Source organism: Chelonoidis abingdonii, chromosome 3, assembly GCF_003597395.2.
Source record: "Chelonoidis abingdonii isolate Lonesome George chromosome 3, CheloAbing_2.0, whole genome shotgun sequence".
In the NCBI taxonomy this organism is placed as follows: Eukaryota; Metazoa; Chordata; order Testudines; family Testudinidae; genus Chelonoidis; species Chelonoidis abingdonii.
Window position 1 is genome coordinate 11,468,338 of NC_133771.1, and position 7,636 is coordinate 11,475,973.

The 7,636-nt window shown below is 47.5% G+C and overlaps 1 long non-coding RNA gene across 1 annotated transcript in view; it reads left to right on the plus strand.

Annotated features, from left to right (window-relative positions):
• Positions 1–7,636, plus strand: part of LOC142046545 (uncharacterized) — a 183,151-nt gene that overhangs the window by 168,784 nt on the left and 6,731 nt on the right. Inside the window, exon 3 of the long non-coding RNA XR_012655471.1 lies at positions 6,178–6,265. This is a non-coding gene — a long non-coding RNA (uncharacterized LOC142046545). The remainder of the gene's footprint in view (positions 1–6,177; positions 6,266–7,636) is intronic.

Genomic DNA, 7,636 nt, shown 5'->3' on the forward strand with positions numbered 1-7,636 from the left:
GGATAGGGAAGCCAAGCGAGCTGCTACCCTGGAACCACTGGAAACTGAGGATGCCCAGATGCATGCCCTCATCCCATCAGTAGGGGAACTCCCAGCCCCTCAGTACTCCCACGAGAAGAAAAACCTGGCCAACACACTTGGGCTCCAGGAAAAGGAGGGATGGCTTCACTCCACAGAAGGAAAGATCCTCCTACCAAAGAGCCTAATGCATCCAGTGCTGCAGAGACTACGTCAAACCACTCACGCTGGCAGAGTGTCTCTAACCCAGCTCGTGAATAAGTATTTCCTGACCTCTGGACTCAGGCCTCTGGTCTCCCAGATACAGGCCGAATACTTAATCTGCCAAAAGAACAATCCCAGACCAGGACTTTCAGTGCCACCTGCTACTCTGGAACCCACTCCGGGTCCAGGACTGGTTTAGCAAATAGACTTTACTGAGTTCCCCCGGACTCAAGGGTACAAATACCTCCTCGTCTTAGTGGACCGATTCAGCGGATGGCCCGAAGCCTTCCCATGCCTAAACAATACTGCCAGAACAGTGGCTTTGAAGTTTGTTAAGGAGATCATTCCTCGATTCGGACTTCCCCAGTGGATGGAATCTGACAATGGACCACACTTCACATCGAAGATCATTCAGAATATATCAGATGTCTTAAAATCACCTGGAAGCTCCACACTCCATGGCGACCACAGGCCAGTGGAGTAGTGGAACACACCAATCAGACACTCAAGCGACATCTCTCAAAGGTCTGCCAGGAGGCCTCTCTTTGGTGGCCTGATGCTTTGCCCCTTGTTTTACTTCGTATCCGTGCTCTCTCAAAGGGTAGATTAGGACTTAGTCCCTTCGAAATTATGTTTGAAAGGGCATGGCCTATGAACAGTACACTGGTTCTGTTAGGAGAGTGGGAAATGGGGTGTGGTTTCTTGTTCCAGTACATGTGCTCTCTGTCTGCTGTTCTCTGTTCTCTTCACAGGTACACCAAAGATTTGCAGCCTCTCTCGCTGGACGAACCTATCCACTCCCTGCAGCCAGGTGACTCCGTCCTCGTTCGTACCTGGAAAAACAAGCCTCTCCAAGAGAAGTGGAAGGGACCCCACACCGCTGACCTCTCACACGGCGGCCAAGGTTAAGGGACACAAGAACTGGATCCACCACTCTAGACTGAAAAGAGTGCCCGCCCCTAAGCAGTAAACCGTCCAGCCAGCACCAGAGACTGCCAGCAACAATCTGGAACTTAAACTGTTGTTTAAAAGACATAAGGGCCAAGCCTCACCCTCTCCAGTTTCTTAGGCCCTTATATAGGTGGAAGCCCTTTAGTGTGGTCTCACATCTCTCCTATTTGTCAACCACACTATTGCTCTCTTCACCAGACGTGAGCGGTGCACATAGTGATACACACAGTACACAGGGGCCCCTGCCAAAGGGTTTGCAGGTTCTTATCACCCTGCTTACCTCCTGTGGGTCCCACCTGGGTACAGGTTCGTGGGCAGCCTCGCTATTATATCCACCCTGACGGTGCAGAATAGTAAATGCAGTGTTTCCCCTTTGGGTGCTCTAATTCCCTTCCCTGGGAAAACCCTGAGACCTGGTTATGTTTGTTTTCAGAGGGCCGGTCTAACTCATGGGCCTGGTCCCTCCTGTTCTTAATTTGCCTGCTATTGGTAATTGTTATATTGTGAATATTTGGGGAATTGTAGTTGTTAGGCCCTAAGGTCGCCTGCTCAATATAAGTCCAAGTCCAAGGTCTGCCAGAATGTACTTTTTGCCATAGGGGCACTTCTCCTGTTAGTCCCCGCCTCCCTCGCAGCCCATGCGGGGTGGGGAAAAAGTCCCACTAACCTGAAAACAAACACATCCTGTCGGCCAAACAAGCTTTAAAGCAGTGGAAGGCCCAGAAAAGGGAACCTGTCACTTTTGACTTCCTCTGAAGTTGGTTGCCCAACCTGGGAGGAATAGGAGGGCGCCTGGTGTGTCTCCTCCTCACAGGAGTAATACTGTGTCTGGTCACCCTCATCCTAATTGCTTGTTTTAAAATGCTCCTCCGTAGGCTTTGTGCCCCCCGTTCCCCAGAACTCCCAATGTACCCCCTTATTAATAACCCCAGCTCCATGGCATTTAATCATATCTTGTCCGCAGAGTATGACAAAACTCAGCCAAAAGCTTGTTGAGTATTCTCAAAGGAGGGAATTGTTGGTGTCACTAAGCATAAACCTAAGTAACTTAAAAGGTAAAAGGCAGTAAAAATATAAAGTCTCCCTGTTTAGGCCTCAGATAAGCAAAAGTCCTTCCATGTTTAAACTCTAATTGACCTAACAGGCCAATAAATAGAAACGGCCAGGTGCAACATCCATTATCAGTTGTCACACAGCCCAAACTGATATAAGGCAAAACTAATGAGGCCCGCATACTTTTGGCCAAGGAAAAAAAAATAACAGTTCACACAAAAAAAGGACAAGGTCGTAATTTAAAAAAGTAAACCTAACAAGCAAGACTTGTAGCTGCCAGTTTTAATTAACTGTTTAGTGTAGCTGCTTAATGTAACATGTAACTGCTACAAGGGGGAAAAGGGGGAAGGAGGGAAAAGGGGACAAACTTAGCTAAAGTAAAGTATAAAAAAGGTAAACTGCTTGTATTAGGTGTGCTGAATCTAAGGCGTGCCAAATCTCCCAGCACCACTTTGGGATCCCAAATAAACTTGTGTTCTGCTTCTCCACCTCGCTGTGTTTATCGGCGCTAAGCACTCCGGGCATGGACCACTGTTGTTTGCCTCAGCAGCCTATCAGCCTGCAACAGTTTCAGCCCAATAATTTCTTGTTCTCTCCTCCATGAGAGAATGAGACAAATCCTAAGAGGATCTTAGCACCTGCCAGTGCCTTTGGCTTCCACATGTTTGATTCATCCACAGTTTATGTCTGTACTTTAGTTTGTTATAATTAAGGCTGATGTTTGTTAGGGGGAAAAAATAAGGTAAACTCATGGTTTCTCCAATTACTACCCGAGTTTAGATTCAAAAGAGACAATGCAAAAACATAACAATGCATTCTTGGCACCAGGGCCGGCTGTAGGCAGCAGCCCTCCGAGTATGTGCTTGGGGCAGCACCTTCTAAGGGGCGGCTCTCCGTCCCCCCCATTTTTTTTTATTTTTATTTTTTATTTTTTTGCTTGGGGCCTCATTTCTGGGAGCCGGCCCTGGCGCAGCCACTCGCCTGCGCTGGGATCCGTGCCCACTGCCCAGCCCAGCGGCACCCTGCAAAGTCCACTCAGAAACATGGCGCTGCCGGGAGTGGCAGTGGCAGCAGGATCCCTCCTCCCTCCGTCCCCAGCTCCTCACACACTTTGGGAGCCCCTCTCCCCACCTCCGCAGGCTGGGCTCGGCTGTGTGAGGAGCCGGGGACGTGTAGAGAGGAGAGAGAGAGAGGGTGTTCCCTGGAGCAAGCCCAGGCTGCACAGTGGTGGCTGAGAAGGTGCCCAGTGGGGCGGGAGGGGGCCGAGTGAGGCAACTTTCCCCAGGATCTGGGCGACAATATACGCCTTCACAGGATGTATGGAGGAATTCCCCCCGTTCATCTCGCTTCTCCAGTTCCTTCCCCCATCCTGGGGTAGTTGTCTCAGCTGGTGAGGGCGGTGGCTACGAAGTATCGCTGCGAGTTGCAGCTGGCGGCGGGAATCAGGCCCCGCTGGAACAGCCAAGCAGCTGCAGCGCTGTTGGTAGAGGGGTTAAGCGCTATGGTTGTCATAGTATTTATCCCCATCTGAACCTTAGAGTCAAAAAAAAAATGAGGTACTAGCATGAATTCCTCTAAGCTTATTACCAGCTTAGGTCTGATACGCTGCACCCAATAAGAAACTTGAGTGCTGATAAACTCTGTCCTCAAAACCTTCCCTGGGGACCCAAGAACCAGACCCCTGGATCTTATACAAGGAAAGTAAACTCTTTCCCTCACTAGTGTCCTCTCCTAGGCTTTCCTCCCTGGTACCCTGAAGATCACGGGAGATTCAACTCCTTGAAACTTAAACAGAGGCTTTCCCCTCCACCCCTCCTTCTTTCCTTCACCAAGCGCAAAACAGATATCAAGCTCCGTGAATCTAAACAAAGGGATTCCCCCTTTCCCCTCCCTTCTTTCTCCCTGTCTCCCACCGCTTCCCTGTGAGTACAGACTCAATACCTCAGCCTTAACCAAGAGGAAAAAAATAATTAGGTATTAAAAAATAAAGTTTTTAATAAAGAGAGAAAAATAAGAAATCTCTGTAAATACAAGATGTTAATATTTACAGGTCTTTCAGCTTATAGAAAATGGAGAAAAAGCCTCCTCCAGCAGAAATACAATAAATACTTTCAGCCAAATACACATTACAACTCTACCAGCCAGATACACAGTGTGCAAATACAGAAAACAATTAAAGACTATAACCGCACTTTCTACTTAGTACTCACTATCTGAAATAATATATACGAGATTGTAGCAGGGAGATTGGCAAGAAACCTGGTTGCACGTCTAGTCCCTTTCAGGACTCAGAGAGAACAAAGCAAAACCCAAAAACCACAAACAAAGGCTTCCCTCCACCGAGATTTGAAAGTATCTTGTTTCCTGATTGGTCCTCTGGTCAGGTGTTGCAGGTCATTGTTTGTTAACCCTTTCCAGGTGAAACAGACATTAAACCTTAGCTATCTGTTTATGACACATGGTAAGGGCTGGGCCAGAGCCGGGCACCTCCTGATACTATCCCCCTTAGCCCTGACCCCCAGCTCCAAGCCCAGCCCCTCTGAGCTGGGCACAATCCCCTGACTCATCCCCCTCACAGTCCTGACTCCCAGCTCTGAGACCAGCCCCTCTGAGCCAAACAACCCTCGACCCAATCTCCCCACAGTCCTGAGCCCAGCCCCTGTGAGCCAGGCACCCCCCAACCCAGAGCCCAGCTCCCCACCCAGCCCCGGGCAACAGCAGCACTGCCCCCAGGCAGTGACAGCCCATTGGCACCAACCATCACCATCACCCAGTAACAGCCCATTATGTAACTGAAAATGTATACATACCAGTAAAACATTTAATGTTTTTAAATAATGTATTTGGTGTATTTTCAAATTATTACAAATTAATTTTTGAATGTATTTCACTAGTTATTTTTTACATTTCCAAATACATGCTACTATAGTATTGTATTGCAACTTTTTTTTATGGAAGGGGCCCCCGAAATTGCTTTGCCCCAGGCCCCCTGCATCCTCTGGGTGGCCCTGCCCAGAGTGCGTGAGGAGCCGGGGAGGGAGAGAAAAGGGATCCCCTGGAGCTGAGCCTGGTCTGTGGTGGTGATGAGAGGGGCTCCCGGAGTGTGTGAGGAGGTGAGCGGCTGGCTGGGCTCGTCGGTGCTGAGCAGGTAGCCCCGCAGCCGGAGATCCTCGCCTCCCACTCCACGCTGCCCAGCAGTTCAACCTGCGTGGGGACAGAGTCGCAGCTGGGCCAGGGCTCAGCTGCAGTGTGCTGGTAGCAGATCCCACATTTGGGGGACCTGGGGCAGCAGGGGGTGTGAATGGGGGGCCACTGGTGGGCAAGAGGGGGAACTCTTGTCTGGGGCAAGAGTGGGGGGCAGCCAAAAATTTTTTTGCTTGGGGCAGCAAAAAGCCTAGAGCCGGCCCTGCCTGGCACACAGTATTTTCAGTGTGATTCACTTTATTTCTCATTTTAAAAAGGATTTTTTAACCTTTTTGTAATGGGTTTTAATGCATGAAGTTAGGAAAATTCACAAAATACATGGAAAATACTGGAAAAAATGTACAAAAATATACAAACACACACATCCTTCTGCCAATCGCTTCTTGAGTAGTACTGTGTTCTGGAATTCCCCTCTGCACTAGAGCCCTCATCTGAAGTCAGTGGGAAGATTTCCATTGACTTCAAAGGGCTTTGGACCAGGCAGTAGATGGTTGCTAGGTGTAAATATTCATATTGCAACTTCATAACAAATCCCTGCCTTCAATAGTATTTCCTTGATGTGTCCTGGGAATTTTTATGCTGCAATACATATAATAATCATTATAATTAAGAGGTTGCAGCACACATTTTATAAATGTCACCTATATCAAAACATGATTTCCATAGATCAGCATATCACAATGCCCTCTGCTCTATAAATAGAGAAGCTTCCAGTCTCCTGTCTAACCTGGAATTTCTTCTCCTCAGTGACATTGAGTTCCTGGCCAAACGTTAGCCATGAAGATACTTTACCTTCTTTTTGCTGTCTTCTTCCTGGTGGCGCAAAGCACTGAAGGTAAGACTTTGATGAAATGAAGGGAGAATATAGGACATCTATGAGCCTGTATTAAGGTTGCCTAAATCTTTGTATCAGAGATTTTTTCCAACTCTTCTTCTAAAGAGCTCTAGTGCTTACAGGGTTTGGAGCAAATACTTAAAATTTAGCTGGGGAATAATCCTAGGGTCTGGAAGTTTCCTTTTATCAAAATCTGTTCAGATATGGTTGAACTATGAGCTGTAAAAACATCACCTACATTCTGTGTAGTGGGGTGCATCTGGGGTTGGTTCTTGGTCCTGTCCTATTCATTTTTTTTATCAGTGACCTGGAAGAAAACATAAACTCACTGATAAAGTTTGCAGATGACATAGAAATTCGGGGAGTGGTAAATACTGAAGAGGAAAGATCACTGACACAGAGTAATATGGATTGCTTGGTAAGAGGGGTGCAAGCAAACAATATACATTTAAATAAGGCTAAATTTAATGTATACATCTAAGAAAAAATAATGTAAACATAGTTACAGGAGGCATTCTATCCTGGCAAACAGTGAGTCTGAAAAAGATTTGGGAGTAAGTGGAGGATAATCAGCTGAACATGAGCTCCCAATGAGAAGCTATGGCCGAAAGGGCTGATGCAATCCTTGGTTGCATAAACAGTGGAATATCAATTAAGAGTAGAGAGGTTATTTTACCTCTGAATTTGGTACAGGTGAGATTGCTGCTGGAAAACTGGGTCTAGTTCTAGTGTCCACAAGTCAAGACTGTTGAACACACTTCATGATTTAAAGGATACATTGGTCAGAATGCCAGTCAAATTTGGCCCAGTTGCCCCTCCTTCATTTTGAGGGACCTCTGCAAACTGCCTCTTTCAGTCTACCACACCCTAGGTGGCCCTGAGGAAAGACTGACCTAAATATCTGTGTGGACACTTACAAGATGTATCCTCTTCCTTTGGACTGACCCCATAAAAATACAGTTTGGTCTAGAGGAGGGTGTGGTAAACGTCTGTCCCAAATCTGGACCTTAGCGTCCAAAATCTGGGTGCTTACTAGGATTCCCCCAAGCTTGTACCAGCTTGGATCTTATCTCGCTGCCACCAGATAGGATTCTGGCTCCTATCAGCCCGGGTTCCCCAAATATTCCTTGGGGGGACCCCCTCTCTGGCCTCCCCAACTTCCCCTGGAAAGACCCCCAAGACTCAGAAGTATGAGTCTTACCTCAGGTATGCAGGAATTATCATACTTCCTTCTCCCTTTTCCCCCCTCTCTCTTTAGTCGTCTTCCGGCTATCTGCAGCAACCGTCGGATTGGGAAATATGAGCAATCTCTACATCTACAATACCGAAAAAACCGCCTTCCTCTCTCCAAGAGACAGCAGCCCAACACAG